General features: G+C 37.5%; 1 long non-coding RNA gene across 1 annotated transcript in view; it reads left to right on the forward strand.

Moving 5' to 3' along the window:
- Positions 1–18,574, forward strand: part of LOC112671358 (uncharacterized) — a 51,290-nt gene that overhangs the window by 7,654 nt on the left and 25,062 nt on the right. The window contains exon 2 of the long non-coding RNA XR_007410468.1: positions 18,276–18,447. This is a non-coding gene — a long non-coding RNA (uncharacterized LOC112671358). The remainder of the gene's footprint in view (positions 1–18,275; positions 18,448–18,574) is intronic.

Raw genomic sequence — 18,574 nt, forward strand, 5'->3', positions numbered from 1 at the left:
TTATTTTTAAATTTACATATATTTTTAGTCTCCAAGACTGGGGATTAAAATTTATTTGCTTAGTTCACTAGTCTAAAGATAAAAATACAGAGGCACCTGGGTGACTCAGTCAGTTAAGCATCTGTCTTCGGTTCAGGTCATGATCCCAGAGTCCTGGGATCTGGTCCTGCTTTAGGATCTCTGCTTAGTGGGGAGTCTGCTTCTCCCTGTCCCTCTGGCCCTCCCCTCAGCTTGTGCTGTCTCGCTCTTCCTCTCACACATTCTTTCAAATAAATAAAATCTTAAAAAAATTTTTTAATATAAAATACAAAAACAAGTCACCCACCTACCTCTCCCCTTAAACCCCTTCCTTCCAAATAAAAGAGTGAAGGAAAAAACAGAATCAGCACTCACAGGAATGGGAAAATAAGAGAAGCATCCCCTCCCTACCAAGGAGAGGCAGAAGAATTTCAAAAAGGAAGTAATACTCTCAATCATGAAAAAGATTTCAAGCAAGGTAAAGATGGAAAGAATTCATCGAATGGGAAGTGTGACAAAAAAGGAGTATAGACAGTTTTTTTTTTTTTCAAGAAATTTGTCTGTGAAAGAATGAAGGTAGATGGGACATAGAGTCAAGAGAAGCTGTTGTTTTTTTTTTTTTAAATTGGTAGAGACTTAATTTTTTGGAAAGAGTCAGAGGAGAGATTGAAGTAGAGGTGATGAGAGCAAAGGACAAAGAAATCTAGAACACAAAGGACTCTTTGGTGAGGAGGTGAGATGCTTCCTTTACTCAAGTGTAGGTTGGAAAGGAAGCAAGGCTGCTTTGTCTGCAGGTAAGTGGGTATTTTACAATGCAGAATCTTTACCATTGGCATCAGTACCCTTTGTGCAGTAGGAAGCAGACCATCCACAGAGTGTGAGAGTAGAGGAATGGAAGCTTTAGATGAGTTGTGGAGGTGTGAAAAATCTGCAATGAGAATGAGGGAGGAAGTTGCCTAGGACACATAGCAAACTTGCTGGGCAACAGGAAGTTCCAAGATAGTTCAAGTGAGGGGGGAAAACCATGAATTGGTAGGAATACCAATCCACATGCTCATGGGACTTTTCCGGCAATGTCTGGTATCCTGGATGTCAGATGGATACAGGGCTGGAGTTTGCTGAGTGTTAAAGGGGGAAGGGAGTTGAGAATTAGGCAAGAAAAATCCACTGAAAACAAGCACCATGCAGTCTGGAGAGAGAAATACAGGAGGATAAGAAGGGACAGGGAGATGGATGAGAAAGTGGAGGACTTAAGAATTTGTGAAGTATAAATGAGATGAGAGTGAGGGCAGGGAAGATCCTGAGAAAGAGTCATGTCTGTGCTGGTATATTTGAGTTAGATATTATTTTAGGTGGTGGTAAGATCCAGGGAAGATCCTCAAGAATGGGTGATTAAAGTGAAGAGGAGTGGTCTACCTCTATCCCCACTATATTCCAAGTTACTTGATACAATGCCTGGAACATAATAAGCGTTGGATATTTATTTGCTCAAAAAAAAAATTCAAATGCTTTCTTTCCTGCTTCTCAGTAGTTATACCAATTTCCCTCTTCTCCATATATTTCACTGGTTAATTTCAATTACAGTAAATGCTCTAAAAGAAAAGTACTGCCTGCTATAAGATTGTGTAACATGAGGTCCTGATCTGGTCTGGGGGTGTAGAGGTCAAGAAGTTTCCCTAGGGAAATGGCATTTAGGAGTAAGCCAGGGCATGAGATGTAGGGAGAACTTTACCAGCGAAAGTGAAAAGATTTGTATCTTGAGGTGGGAAGAAGCTGAAAATATCACGACTGAAGAGTTACAAAGGATATTAGAAGGATAGGCTGATGGTATAGGTTAGGACCACATTACATGATATTCTATATATCAAATCATGAAGTAGATTTTGATCCATTAGACTTGAGAAGATACAAGTTGACTTATACAATAATTGTTGTTAGCTTATAAGCATTAATTGGAATTATTATATGGATATGTGATTCTACACAGTTGAAATTTGAAAGCTAAAAAAATCACATTTGCCTAAAATGTCTCCTCCAGCAGCCTGCTACTTCCCTTCTGTAAAGCCTTATTCCTTTGGATTAAGCAAAGCAAATGCAATAGCCTTCAGAAAAATCACAATTTAAATGCACTTTGCTTACATGGAGAAAAAGTCTCTAGGCCTTCCTCTCTGCTATTCTAATTTTCCCCATTAGTTTCATGATGGGGTTAATAAGGTATCTCCATAGGGCAAAGATAAGCATCAATTAGTGGAATGTGAAGAAGGCAAGGAATAGCATAGAGACCTTGATGATAGGGATAAGACGTTCAGTTAGGTAAGCATTGTAATGGAGATTTTGAATGCAGCCAAGCTCCCAAAGGATACTCGTTTCATAATTTGCCTAGTATAAATCTATGTAAAGCTCTAAATTAGCCAAGATAGAAATTACCAGGGGATGGATGCTGGCCCCAAGATCAATCTTGGAAGAATTGTAGAGGAAAATCATCATGAAACTAGGAAATGATGGGGGTGGGGGGACAGGAAAAATGTCCAGGAACAGGGAAGCATGGGGTGTGTGTGTGCGTGCACACACATATCTGTGTGTATAACTGAAACCTGGGGCAGGACACTTTTAATGGCGGATAGTTGGAAGAAAGGCAGGCAGGGGCTAGCCTTCCCTACCAACCCTCCCCTTCCTCCAACCCTACCCCTTCCTGTCCTAAGAGGAAATTACCCTTAAAAGGAAAAAGACCCCATCTTGTTATACTACACCACCCTGAAAGGAGCGCTCCACCCTTTGCCACATAAACAACTACCTGATAGGTAGATGAGCATGTGTACAAAAACCTGATTGGGTGACAGGACATGGAGGGTTAATAAGATTAAAACAGCCCTACAACAATCTCATAAAAAACCCCTAGATTTAGAAACTCCCAGGACAACCCTCTGGAGTGCACTCTGGCTTGGGGAGCTTTGTACTATCACCCAATTAACTTTGCTTTGCTGCCTACCACTCTTTGCCTGGTCTCTCTCTTCATTCTTTGAAGTGATGTGACCAAGAAACACAGGCACTGAAGGAAAAGAAATGCTGCAAGGCTTTGTGGAATTAGCAACAGAGGCTCAGACTACTGGTTTCAGTGGCCTCATAACCAGAAGCCAGAGTGTGAAAAGCTGGTGGGGATGACTGCCCTTGAGCATTTATGGAACAAGCCACCACAACTCCCTCTAGCCCCGAGGGCTGGTGAATTATAATCGAAGAGTACCTCCTCTTAAGACTGCTTCTCCTTCAGGGGTGGAGGGTGGAGTGGGTCTGAAAATAGGGCCCTGACTTCAAGAGTTGCTTGATGACATGATACCCAGCCAGAGCAATTAATGATGGTACTCTGGTGCTCTCACCCTAGGGTTATCCCTTCTCCCCTCCTTAAACTCACTGGAGGTTGACATAGACTGGGATTTACCCTTTGGTCTTTTCCCACACCAAATGCTCAGAATAGCTGATACCATCAGAGAAATATATGCTCACAGGCCAAAGTAATGACACATTAGGAGCACAACTACTTCAAAAGAAAACAACAGCCTGAATCAAAGATGACACTAGAAGTAAATATATTAAATCCAAGGTTTAACAAATATAAAATATCCATAATAAATAGTTGGGAAGAAAAGCACTGAAGTCAAGAGGAATTACCAGGCATGAAAAATATGTAAGAGCAAAAATCATGTAACAGTTGAGATAGAATGGACATGGCTGAAAAACAAATGAGCAAGCTGGAAGATCAGATTAAGGAGCTCTTCCAGAAGGAAGCAGGGAAGAAGAAAAAGAATACATAAAACAAAAGTTAAAGACTGAATTTCAGATAAAGACTGAATTGCAATGAAAACTTCAATTTATAGATAAGTAGAGTGTCAAGACATTGTCGGGTGCAGGGGTGCAAGAGCACTGGGCTCTGGGGGTACCAAAAAGACCAAATTTGGTCATTCTCCACTGACAAAACCCAATGGTGGTAAAACAAGAAAGGAATTTATTTCAGTGAGGCCAACACTGGGAAGACAGTGGACTAGTGTCACAAAGAATGAAAGTGCTGAAAATACTTCTAAGTTTACACAAGGAAAATGTGGGACAAAGGTTGGTGGGTATATGCAGGTGGGGAGCAAGAATCAGGTGGATCATTGTCTTGGGGTCAGTCATGGATGGGGTCTTGCTAGCTCAGGGCAGTCCTTACTGCTTGAGGAGCAGTTTCAGTTTCTATGGGGTATGCTCTGCCTGTAGTGTCTTTTGCCTAAATTAAGAGATAAGTGGGAAAGAATTTACTGAGTCGGAAAGTTTGAGGTCAAAATGGAGGTAGCTGAAGTCTTCTTTTAAGAAGAGAAAAATAAAAGTGGAGAAGAAATATTTGAAGTGATGAGAACAAATTTCCCAGAATTCAAGTTGTAGAACCTCATATGCAGCACCAAACAAGAGTGATAAGGAGAAACCTTTAGTAAAATTATAGTAAAATAAAAAATCTTACAGGCAAAGATAAAATTCTAAGAGTTTCTAGAGAGAGAAAACAGGTCAGTTCTAATGGAAAAGGATCTTAGGCTTTATATGAGCAACAGAAAGACGATGGTAATATTTTTATTTTTAGTTTTTATTTTAAAGATTTTATTTATTTATTTGAGAGACAGCACCGGTGGCAAGGAGGGCCAAGGGGAGAGGGAGAAGCAGATTCCCAGCTGAGCAGGGAGCCCTACCCAGGGCTCAATCTGGGATCATGACTCTGGGATCATGACTTGAGCCGAAGGCAGACTCTTAACTGACTGAGCCATCCTGACAGTGACTGAGCACTCTGACAATGATAATATTTTTAAAGTATTGAAAAGATAAAAGAGCTTTGAGTCTAAATTTATATCCAGTCAAATTATCATTTGTTTTGGCATAATAAAAATATTTTCAGGCATATAAAGCCTCAAACGGTTAAACAAGGACCCATATTGAAAACACTATCAGAAAAGAGACTCAGAAGGAAGCAAATTTAAGAGATGTAGCTAGAGGTGTAGGAAGTAAAGATAATCAAATACTTGAATAAAATTTGGTGTTTCTTTCAAAAATTAGCAAAGACCAAGGAAAATAAAATGAGAAAATTTGTAATAACCTAGACTTAAATTCTACACAATAAGAGGTGCTATCTTTAAGTTAAACATTTTAAATATAAAATAAATAAAATGATAAATTTATAGGAAGTAGAAGGGAGGAGAAAGGAGGAGATGAGAAAAATAGCCAAAATCAATGAAATAGAAAACAAAAATATAATACAGAAGATCAACAGAATCAAAAGTTGGTTTTTTGAAGAAACTAATAAAATAAGACAATCCTGTGGCAAGGATGATCAAGGAAAAAAAAGTAATTAAAAAACTAGTATTCTCCTTCTTTTAGTCACAACTTTAAAATTTCAAGAATCTGAAGCATAAATGAAACTGAGAGCAAAAGTGTCCATTTTGTTGTTCATAATATCTCCACACTACATAAACACATTTGAAGTAGATGGACAGATTCATAGAAAAATGTAATCTACTGATAGAATTAAGAAGAAATAGAAGTCCTTAGTAGTGCTACACTATCTGTTAAAGATATTAAAGCAATATAAAAATAATCTGAGACCAGTGGTTTTGTAGGCAAGTTCTACTAAACTTTTACAAAACATACCAAACTTATTACAAAGTGTAATAGAGAATAGAAAAAGAGGGGTATTCCCTAACTCACTTATGAGGCCATAAGTAAGTGGCCATAAGGCCATAATTTTTTAAAAAATTTAAATTCAATTAGCCAACATATGGCACATCACTAGTTTCAGATGTAGAGTTCATTAATTCATCAGTTGCATATAACACCCAATGCTTATCTCATCACATGAGGCCATGCAATCTTGATCCCCAATCCCCAGGTAAGACAAGGATAGTCTGAGAAAGAAAAATTACAGATTATTTCTTTGGGATCTCAGTGTAGAAATCCTAAATAAAAATATTTGCAAAGTTAGTCCTACAGAGTATACAAAGTAAGATACGCCATGTAGAGTTGTCTGAAGTATGCAAATAGATTTACAGAAAATCTGTAAGTGTAATTCATAACATTAACAGCTTTGAGGGCAAAAATAACACAGTCATTTAAAAAGATATATAGAGAGGCACCTGGGTGTCTTGGTTGTGTCTACCTTTGGCTCAGATCATGATCTCAGGGTCCTGGGATCAAGCTCCGCATCAGGCGCTATGCTCAGTGGGGAGTCTGCTTCTTCCCCTCTCTCTGTCCCTCCCTCTTCTCATGCTCTCTCTCAAATGAATAAAATCTTTTAAAAAAAAGATACGGATAAATATTTCATAGAAATTTAGTATGACGGGCACTGAGGTGGGCACTTGGGATGAGCACTGGGTGTTATTCTATATGTTGGCAAATTGAACACCAATAAAAAATAAATTTATAAAAAAATAACTGAAAAAGTATACCCTCCCTAAAGCAGGAAATAAAATGTCACCATGCAACTTTTTTTAAAAAGAAATTTAGTATAAATTCATGATAAAAATTCTTACCAAGTCAAGAATTTGCTTAATCTGATGAAAGAATTACACCATGGCAAACATACTTAATGGTGAACAACAGTAGCATTCAATTTAAAATCAGGAATGAGACAAGGGTGCCCTGTATCATCACTTCTGTTTGATCTTGTATCGACAGTTTTTGTTGGTATGGTAAGGCAAGAAAAAGAAGGTAGAGGAATAAGAATTGGAAGGAGGAAATAGAACAGTCATTATTTGCTGGTGGCATGATTGCTTCAGAGAAAATCAAGGACTCCTGGGGCAAGTAGAAATAACAGGAGAATTTAGCAAAGTTAGCTAATTCCTGCGTGCCAAAATAATCACAAAATTTAACAAAAGACACCACCTCTGACATATTTTTAAATGTCAGATAAAAGTTTTAAAAAGATGTGCAGGATTTCTATGAAGAAAGTGTAAAACTATTGAGATTTACTAGACAAAGAAGTTCTAAATAAATGAAGTGAAATTCTAGGGTATTTATTTCTTTAAAGGAAAAATCTTTAGGATTGTAAATATTTCAATTCTCATATTGGTTTATAGGCTTACTACAATCCCAGCAAAAATTTCAATAGGATTTTAATGGAACTTGATCTCTTATTCTTGGAAGAGTCAAGGCCCAAGAAGTCCAAACATTTCTAAAGAACAAGAATAGGGAGGAAAGATTTTCTTTACTAGGTAACAGGATTTACTTTGAAGCTACAGTATAAACATAGTATGGTATTTGTTCAAAAGTAGAAAAATAAACCTTTGGGCAGATGAAAAACTCAGAGCCATACATTTATGGAACTTTAATATATGATAGATGTATTGTGGCAGATCAATAGGGAATAGAAGGACTATCTTATAAATGGATTTGTAAAAAATGGTTATCTATATAAAACAGATACTGATCCCTACTTCATACCATTTGTGAAAAAAGAACTCTAGATAAATTAAAGACTTGAATATTAAAAGTAAAATTTTACAAATTCTATTAGAAGATATAGGTAAATATCTTTCTGGTTTTGGAGTGAGAAGCATTTATTAAAGATACATTTTAAAAGATCAATAAATCTGGGGATCCCTGGGTGGCGCAGCGGTTTAGTGCCTGCCTTTGGCCCAGGGCGCGATCCTAGAGTCCCGGGATCAAATCCCACGTCGGGCTCCCAGTGCATGGAGCCTGCTTCTCCCTCTGCCTGTGTCTCTGCCCCTCTCTCTCTCTCTCTCTCTCTCTCTCTCTCTTTCTGTGTGTGACTATCATAAATAAAAATTTAAAAAAGATCAATAAATCTGGCTATATTAAAATTAAGATTTGAACATCAAAAAGAATCTTACAGAAAGAGAGGGTACCAATAGGAAGAAAGCTTTTACAACCTAATAGGCCAACAAAAGATTAATAGGAAGAATAAAGATTTCTTAAAATTAATAAGGAAAAGACTAGCCCATAGAATATGGGCAAGAAATACAGACATTTCGGAGTAAAAACACATATGACCAATAAAATCATTATGAGATGGTCAACTTCACTGATTGGGAAAGGCAAATTAAAACCACAATGAGATACCAATTTAGACCCATTCAGTGGGCAAAATTAAGGAGTATGACAGTGCCAATTATTACAGCAAATATGAATTGACAGGGTATCTTATATAAACTCTTGAAAGTGTAAATGAGTATGGCCACTTTGGGAAGTCTGTTATTATCTAAACATTGAATGTTTCTATATGCCGTAACTCAGCAATTCTTCTTCTAAGTATACACATAAGAGAAACTCCATGTACCATAGGTGATGTTAACAAAAACATTCCCAGGAGCACTGGAAACATTTAGTGAGATAAATACTTGAAACAACCCAAATATTTATTGATAGGAAATGGATAAATAAACGTGGCAACTTCACACAATGTCATATTATGTAACCAAACAAATAGCTATAAACAAAAACATGAATAGTCTGAGTGATACAGTTTTTTAAAAAAGGAAGTTCCCAAAGATCTTAGAGTTTAATTCCCTTTTAATCATGTTAAAACTAAAGAAAATGGAATGATCTTTAGAAATACAAATGTGTGATAGAGCTGTAATTTAAAAAATAAGTTATAATAATAACCTCAAAATTCAAGGAAGGGGCAGTAGAAGAATAGATTGGGGAGAAACCCAGAGGTGGGTGTAAATGATTGTTAATGTTCTAATTCTTATATTGGGTGGCTGGTTTACATTTATATCATTAATAACAAACAAATACACAAAAAACTACATAGCACATCTAAACAAAAGAGGGCCATGCTGAGGCCAATAATCAGAGTGTCATGAATCAAAGATAATTCAATTCTCTGCACTTGAATGGAAAGGAAAATATGATACCAACTCCTCTGCTATGTTTTATTATTAGGTTATAATTAACCCACACACCAATTCTAGTTTTGGTTTCTACTACAATCTTCCTTTTACAAATGGACCAAATCTTAGCGAGTTAACACAATCTGCTCAAGGCCACCAAGCGAGCAAGTGGTGGATTCAGATTTTGAAGAGTCATCTGTTTGACTCTAGGGCCTCGTCCCCAACTGCTGATGGTATTAGGCTCCCTGTCACCAAAACCGGTTTACTCACTACGATATCAACCAAGAGGAGTTGTTCTGCTTGAAGAGAACAATCTCTAAATATGTGAGGGTAAAAGGTCACCCAACAAGTATTTTGCCACATCAAGTTGAAGATTTTGCACATCTGTGTCATGATGGAAAAACGGTGTTAAAATGAAGTCACATACCATGTCATTAAGTAAAACAAATTGGAATGTGGAAGAGCTCAAGTAAGAAATGCACTGTTGGATTCATTCCTCTGGTATCTATAACATTACTTCTTCATATGCCATTCAAGAATGCAAAGATAAGAAGTGTTTACAAAACGTTTTTAGTGGCTCTAAGTTTGCTTTATGTCTAATTTATGCTACTTTGTGACCTCATTCTTCTGGTTTATTTCCTTCAAGAATACCAAATGTGATGCTCATGCCCCCTCTACTGGTCAGTCACATTTTGTTGTAAGTATCTTCCTAAGTAGACCTCCATCCGACTATCAAAAGATTAGATAATTTTTCTACTTTCCTGAATTTTTTTTTTTTTTGCTTTTGAGGGCAGAGTTGATAGTGAGAAATATTATATAAATATATATACACACATTATATACATTTTAAAAATTTATATATATATATAATTTTATTTTATTTTATTTTTATTTAAAAAGACAGAATGTCACCAAGAACCTGTTTGTGGGCAGGTGCCACGTAACTTGTACAGATACTTTTGGGGAAGAATATCGGAGGTGTGGGGATCAGCTTGAGAGGCAGGCTCTGCAGACTTTGCTTTACAGCTAAAAGAATCTATTAGTTTTCTTCAACTCATCAAATTAAATCTATTAGTTCCTATAATAGATGTCTGTCCTTTTGGGTGTATCTCTACCCCATATCCCCTGAAGTTGGTGTTCTCTCCTCTTTCCTGTGTTTATAGGTCAAATTGATTTGTCAGAGTAAAATGAAGGCCTCTGAGGGCAGGAATCACATTTAATTTTCTGTCAGATGCAGCCTCCAACTCCTAAATAGTGCATACCACATGGTAAATAACAATTATGCTACTTAGCTACCCGGTCTCAAATTGCCACGTAACAGCAGAAAAAATCCCATTCAGTACCCCAAGGAAATCCAAATCAAAAGGATGAAAGAAGAGGCTGTCCACTCCTCAGAAGACTAAATACAGTGATTTTACTGTTGTGCCCATAATCACTGTTTAATCAGAAACATTTCAGGTATGTTTTTCCCAAGATGCTGAAGTTCAGTAGTCAAGTTCAAAAAACATCTATTAAAAAAACTTCCTTTTTCTCTACCCCTGAACCTTCAAATCCTTGATCTCTTATTCTAAAATTTATATGGAAGAGTCAAGGCCCAAGAAGTCCAAACATTTCTAAAGAACAAGAATAGGGAGGAAAGATTTTCTTTACTAGGTAACAGGATTTACTTTGAAGCTACAGTATAAACATAGTATGGTATTTGTTCAAAAGTGTCTAAATCCTTAGACACTTAAGAGGGCAAAACAATATGGCTCTTTTATTCTTTTCAACTTATGTACCATTTTATCACAAAATCCTGATACAAATATAGAAGCAACTCTGAGTATCAAGAAGCTGGACATGAGGCAGCAAGCTTTCGTGAGCAGGAAGCTAGGAGTCCTGGGTTCTGGTCTTGGCCCACCAACTGTAGCTAAGTAGTCACTGGAGAGTTACTTCCATTTACTTTGTGCCTCAGTTTCCTCACTTGTAAAGTAGTAATAATCCTAACTTCTCTATATGCTAACTTCACTGGGTAGGTAGGTTAGGTATGGGAAAGCACTTTGTCAATAATTTTTTTGTTTGTAGGTCCTCTTCTCACTCCTGCATTCTCTCTGGAGCAGAGTAGAGAGGGACATGTCACATGCACTCTTTCTTACTCCATCATGCATCCAGACACTGGGCATTTCTGACTGACCTCACACTCACAAATTACTAAAGAGCATAGGACCCCTCTCCCACGTGGGCATCCTGCATTGACATAGCATGGCCATAAGCCTAGACACCCACTTGGCTAAGAACTACTGTTTGGGCAGACATTTGAATGATGGAAGTACTTGTAGTACTTTAAGCGTAAAGACAAGTTAATCAAGTCTTAAAATCTTCCCTTTAAACAAGAATGAAGAGACTTTTCTGTATCCAATTATTGTCCTCTGATAGCACTGATAATACATTTGTTTTACTTCTTTCATGCTCACAAATTCAGGGTGGTTTTACAACTGTTGCACATGGGGGCTGAGCAATGTTTTGCAATGTTAAGTAATTCATACCCCTCTTAAACTGTGTGTATATCAAGGTCTAATTAAAACATTAATGAAGCATGATACCAATTCACTAATTTTTCACATTGGCAACTACAAGGACAATATATTTTAATGAGGAATGGTCTTCTTTTTATAAGTCATTTAATAACATTAAATTTTCAAAAATTAAATTTAAAAAGTTTAAACTGTTGACATTATCTTTCATATTATCTGCTATTTTAGTATCTATATTCTTTCCTTTTAATTTCAATGGATGCTTTGTGAATACTTTAGAAGAGACATAAGTTGTTTGACAATATATGAAAAATCTACATTTTAAAGTTTTACATTTAGTTTTCATTTTTGATAAAAATATGGTAACATTTTACACAGTTTGAATACGTATTTATTTCATTGTTGGTAAAATAAAAATTGTATGAAAATCTTCATTTTCACTACTTAGTGATTTTGTTAAAATAACAGCAAATATAGTAGATACTCTATAAATATTAAAGATAAAATGCAAATTTAATAAAAAAATTTTAAAGATTTTATTTATTTATTCATGAGAGACACACAGAGAGAGAGAGAGAGAGAGAGAGAGAGAGAGAGAGAGGCAGAGACAGGCAGAGAGAGAAGCAGGCTCCATGCAGGGAGCCCAACGTGGGACTTGATTCTGGGTGTCCAGGATCATACCCTGGGCTGAAGGCGGCGCTAAACCGCTGAGCCACCCAGGCTGCTCAAATTTAATAAATATTAAGCTATCTTGAAGAGTATGAATCTTACTCCAGAACAGAAAAATCTATTGTAGAAGTAGTTTCTCAAGTGGGGTTTCTTAAGGGGGGATAGAAGATGTGCCATGATGGGGCAGGGGTTGGGGAGTGAACTTCTCAAAGTCTTTGTTAAACATATTACATCTTCTGGAATACAAATTTTCTCCTTTAAGCTTTATTTATAAAAAACAGAGTAGGTATGAGATTTAAACAAATATTTAAGATAAACAAGACTTTAGAGAAGTGTTTATTTCCTAAGGAGAATGTTGGACCACTTTCCCAGGGCTGTGCATTTACACATTTGGGTGCCTGTGTGTGTGTGTAGCTGGCACTCTTTTCTCTCAGGACTTCACTGGAAAAGTTTAAGAGGCACTAAGAGAAATAATAAACATCTGACTTAGACAAGTTTTTAATAGGCCCAGGGAGGGCTTGACAGAACCCTTTAAAAATCCTTCGTTTGAAGAGGAGTGAAACATTATACCATGTGGCACTTGGTTATTTTTGTATGTGGCACTAATGAGACTCATTCATTAATTCTGTTCCTGAGCAGACTGGTTAATTGAGCTCTTCAGTTTTACTGAGATGACCGAACCTTGGCTGACCTAATGTGTCACTGCTTGGTCACTGGCAAAAGCGAAGGAGAGAATGTGGAAGGCACAGCACAAGCCAATAGTGCTTTGGAAAAACAACTCAACTAATGTCTTAGGTGGGTAAGCAGTGCTCTCTTCATGCAGATCTGTACTCTGAGTTCTCAGTTCCACTGAGGCACTGTGAAATCCCAAGTGAGTGCCATCCTTCTGTTCCCCTCTGCTCTATTTTATCAGGTCTGCAACATGAGTGTGGTGATAGTAGGGAGGAGAGTCAGAAAACAAGAAACAATGTCAGGGGAAAGGTGGCTTGGTCCTAGTTCTGCCTTGAGCACTAAAGTAGTTATGAAATTTGGATCAAGTTCACTCAACTTGGGATGCCTCAGTGGCTCAGTGGTTGAGCGTCTGCCTTTGGCTCAGGGCGTGATCCTGGAATCCCACATCAGGCTCCCTGAATGGAGCCTGCTTCTCCTCCCTCTGCCTATGCCTCTTCCTCTATCTGTGTCTCTTGTGAATAAATAAAATCTTAAAAAGAAAAAAGTTCACTCAACTTTGCTAGGCCCCGTTTTCCTCATTTGCAAAGGAGAGCTTTAGTTACCATATAATCTCTAAAGTTCCCTCTAATTCTAATGTTCTGGATTATTTTTGAACATCTACCAGCAAAGTTGTCCTTCACTTTTGTAAAACTTCACCGCCCCCCCCCCCCCACCAAAGTGTAAATTTAATGAGATTCAAAAAAGGCTTAACCAGATAGCTTTTACAAACTCTGTTAGGATCAATGAGTTTCTAAGCTTCTCAAAATGTAACGGTTATACCCATAGTTTTGGATTTTGAATTGGAAGTATCAGGAGAAAAGAATGATGTCCATTAAAAAAGTATTTCCTAGCTTTGTACCCTGAAAAGGCCTAGAAACAGAGACCCAACTAGGAGCAGTGAGCACTCCTAGCACCCAGACTAAGGTCTCTATGTATGTTTTCTTTAAAAGTAATCAAGGATGCTGTGCATGCCAACCAGACCCCTTTTCAGGAGAAAGGCCTTATTCCCCCCCAAGCTGAGGACATTGGCGGCTGTTGGCTCTTAGCTGAGTCACTATCTGGGCATTTCCCTAAAACATGATTTCTCAATCTCAGTGCTATTGATATTTTGGACTGGATAATTTGTTGTAAATGACAACCCTTACAATATGATTATCATCTAAAGAACAAACTGATTGTAATCTTGGCAGGTTCTCCTTTTTGCTCTAAAGGCTTGCTGTGTTCTTTGGACAACTCAATTGTTCTGAAGTATGGTCCCCTTGCAAAATAGTTAAAGTAAACATTCTTAAGGGTTTCGGGTCTCAGTTCTCCTTTCACAACTGATAACTGTTGAAGCTAGATGAAAGGTCCTTTAGGTCTTTTTTAATGCATCTACTTTTGTATATACTCCCAAATTTGCTTAAGAAAATATGATACATTGGGGGTACACACAGTGTCAAAGCTACTGTTAGTGCTTTCATGCAACAACACAGAGTTTAATCCAATTTTAACTAGTTTCCATACTTGAAGGCTACTCTGAGGCTGTGTTCAATTTTAAAGCATATGCTACTGAAGATGATAAACCATCACAAAGATGGTACTGGAGTTGGCTACATAGAACCAAGGAAAGTTATCTTTTATGGTTGTAAAGCTTGGTTTTCTGGCCTCACTAGTGATGGTACGTTCCTTAATGTCAAACGACAATGAAGGGAGCCAGAACTTACACATTATTTGCTATATTCAGTGTGCATGTAAAACATATATATGGCCTTTGACTTATGATGGCTCAGCTTACAATTTTTCCACTTTACGATGTTGTGAAAATGAGCAAAAGTGATACAAGTTCAGTAGAAAGTGTATTTCAGATTTTGAATTGTGATTTTTTTTCCCAGGCTAGCCTCATGTCATACAATCCTCTTTTGTGATGTTGTGTAGTTCCCAGTCAGCCATACAATCATAAGGGTAAACAATTGATACACTAACAACCATTCTGCACCCAATAACCATTCTCTTTGTCATTTTCAGTATTCAATTACATAAGACAGTCAATATCTTATTATATAAGTCTGGCTTTGAGTTAAGAGGATTTTGCTCAACTGTAGGCTGATGTGCATGTTCTGAGCACATCCAAGATAGGCTAGGCTAAGGTAGGATGTTCAGTAGATGAGGTGTATTAAATTCATTTTCCACTTAAAATATTTCCCATTTATGATAAACTTATCGGGATGTAATCCCATCGTAAGTCAAGGAAGATCTGTTGATCCAAAAGCTATGGCAACTGAAAACTATTTGTTTTAATCAGTGTTTGGGAAACAAAAGCTGGTATTTAGCTTCAGGGTTGGCTTCTTCAGCACTGGTATTGGCAGATCCAATTCACAATAAAGTCCTACAACACTTGTGTTGTTTTTTAAAAATCCCATATGGACTTACTTTGTAAAACCTCTTGGCACATTAGCACATTTTTGTTTCCTGGAGGTTCCTTTGGATTTGTTTGGCTTTGGTATCATGATTATTTATTATATTTTTCCTTGCAATACAGAAAGAAAGAATACACTTGTTACATTTTGTCATTAATGCATTTAACAAGTATTTATTGATCTGTGTCCAAGCCGTTGTTCTTGGCACTCTGGAAAGATGTAAAAATGAATCTGATAAATATTGTGATCTCAAAATACTTTCAGCCCAATAATGAAGTCAAGTGATGGGCCAGGCATTGAACTAGGTGCTAATAAATACAGAAATTAGAGAAGGCTTTGTGGAGAGAATAATCTGGAAAGTATAGTCATAAAGGACAAATTTGAGTTAGCCAGAAAAAGTGGAGTGGGGTAGAAGGTGTCCTTTAAGGAGATGGCACACTGAATACAGAGAAGTGTGAGGGTGACTTGATGTAATGAGCACTGGGTGTTATATATAACCGATGAATCACTAAATTCTACCCTTAAACTAATAAGTTAAAAAAAAAAAGTGTTGGGATAGACCAAAAAATAAACACAAGAAAACAACTATGTCCTATATTTGCAGATCTAAAAACCTGATCCTTTAGGTCTCAGAGTAGACTGGAATCAGTCTGGAGATAGAGCCACAGGAATGAAATCATGGTGGTTTTATATGTAAACCAGACTAGTATCTTGATAATCTTAAGGAAATATATCATGCAGACCAGAATGCCCATGACCTGAATATTTCTCTTTCTCCAATAGATCTATGTGAGAAGCTTATTTATGATTATTAAGATTGCTTTGTAATCCTGGCATCAGAATTGGGGTTTAGTCTGTTACATGCATCTCTGGTTCTAGTCTATACTAATATATGCATCTCTGCAAAATGGAATAGATCTGATGAATTTTTTTTTTTTTTAAGAGACAGAGAGTGAGCTCATATGCATGTCAGAGGTGGGTACAGGTTAAAGGGGAGAGGGAAAGAGAGAATCTTAATCAGGCTCCATGCCTAGTGCAGAGCCCGATGCCAGGCTTGATTTCACAACCTGAGATCATGACCTGAGCTGAAATCAAGAGTCTGGCTTTTAACTAATTGAGCTACCAAGGCACCCCTAGATTGACGAAATTTGAGGGCCTTGTCTCTTTAAGTAGTACTAGATGTTACAAATTGATCACCATAGTTTTTTTTCTTTTGTTTTTAAAGATTTTATTTTTAAGCAATCTCTACACCCAGCCCCTGAACTCACAACCCCAAGATCAAGAGTTGCATGCTCTACTGATTGAGCCAGCCAGGTGCCCTGATCATCATATTTTTTCTGTGACCATTTCTTTTTTGTTTATCTGCATTGACCATCTAGGTTTTAATTGTCATTTCTTAATTTTACATGTCCAATTGCCAAATCGTATTAATTTGGCTTCCTTAATGTCTCTTGAATTTATATACTTCTTTTGATCACCACTGTCTTCATAATCTCTTGTCTTTATTCTTATTGACATAACCTTCTAAGTGGTCATATCCCCGCCCACCCCACCCCCACTCCCCAGTTTTGTCCTCTTCTAGTTTCTTTTTCACACTCTGGCTATGATGAGCTTTCTGAAGTACACATCTGATCATGTGATGCCACTGTTAAAACCCTTGACTGTCTCACACAGTGTGTGGCTCCTAAACACAAATAGTGCAGTAGGGGATACCATACACAGCACTACTTCAAGTTTTGAAAAAGTAGCCAGTTTGTCTCATCCATAGAAACAAAGAGAAAGTCAAGCAAAATGGGGAGATAGAGGAATGTGCTCCAAAAGAAAGAATAAGAAAAAAAATCTCAGAAAAAGAAGTAGAACAGAGATAAGCAATGTGATTATGATTATGTGATTAAGCAATGTGAATGTGATTATATCCGTAAGGATCTTGATGAGAAACAGAATTTACCTCAGATTGGTTAGTGGAGAAAACTTAAATGAGAGTGCTACTTGAGTAAGTGACTGGGTGATGGGCACTGAGGTGGGTACTTAACGGGATGAGCACTGGATGCTATACTATATGTTGGCAAATCGAACTCTAATAAAAAAAATACAAAAAAAATGTGCTACTTGCAGATAAATAGATAGGGTTAAGAAAGCAAACATGGAATGGAAGCTACTAAGAGATAGCCACAGGGGGAAGCTGTTACTACCCTAGGATTGATGGAGAAGGAATGGATTTGTTGGCTCACAATGAGTGCTGGAGGAAGGGCCAGAGGGCACAACCAGTTCTATTGATAAGACATCAAAGTGGGAAGGGAGTGGGGAAGAGATACAATGACCTTGCCTGGAGAGGATCCACTGGAGCTTCCCATTGTCCAAATTGTAAGGGAAATCAGCTGACAAGGGAGTCAGGTGATGCAGTCTGTGGTGGTCAGTTGGGTGTGGCACAGAGCAGGGCATAATAGGATAGAATATGGAGTTGAGCAGGGGTGAGGGTGAGATATGGCAAATGATGGATAATCAGCATGGGGATTCATAATATCTAGCTTGCTTAACAGTGTTATTAGGAGGACTAAAGGGGATGTTGGTGAAAGTACTTGTCACAGAGTGGGTGCTCAGTGAGTTCACAGCCTTTCTTTTTTATCATAATCCAGCCCCTGGAAGAGAGTAGATGCTAGCTAAATGTTTGGTAAACCAGTTTTAATGTTTCTTTTCATGCCGTTTTATTATTTCCTGTAAAATGAAGTTTAGTGGTTTCTATACCTCTCTCCTTTATGACCCCAAAAGAATTCCCTTCCTCATCAGGACTAGAGACCTGTGATTCTTCTCTTTCCCATGCTTTTTATTTTCTAAAAATTTTAATGGAAACTTTCAAGCACACCGAAAAATAGAATACAATAAACATCCATAGGTCTCTCATTCACTCTAAGAAAGTAATCAACAGCTTGCTTATCTTGTTTTCATTCATCCTCTCTACCTTTTTTCTCCCTAGCACATTTTAAAACCAATCAGATCATTTTGGTATAAACCTCTTTAGCCAATAAAGCCTTTTATGTTTTACTAAACCATTGGCTGTCTTCACTTCGGATAAAGCAAAGGTAAATTTTTTTTTTTATTCATAGAGATGCAGAGAGAGAGAGAGAGAGAGAGAGAGAGAGAGGCAGAGACACAGGCAGAGGGAGAAGCAGGCTCCATGCAGAGAGCCTGAGGTGGGACTCCATCCCGGGTCTCCAGGATCACGCTCTGGGCTGCAGGCAGCGCTAAACTGCTGCAGCCACTGGGACTGCCCTAAAGGTAAATCTTTAATTTTATCTAATGTTCTATGTTCAAATTTTTCCAATTGTCTCAAGATGTCTTTTCTGATTAGTTTGTCCATATCAGTAATGGAACAAGGTCCCCACATCTGTAATTTCTTTGAATT

Source organism: Canis lupus, chromosome 5 (genome assembly GCF_003254725.2).
Source record: "Canis lupus dingo isolate Sandy chromosome 5, ASM325472v2, whole genome shotgun sequence".
Lineage (NCBI taxonomy): Eukaryota > Metazoa > Chordata > Mammalia > Carnivora > Canidae > Canis > Canis lupus.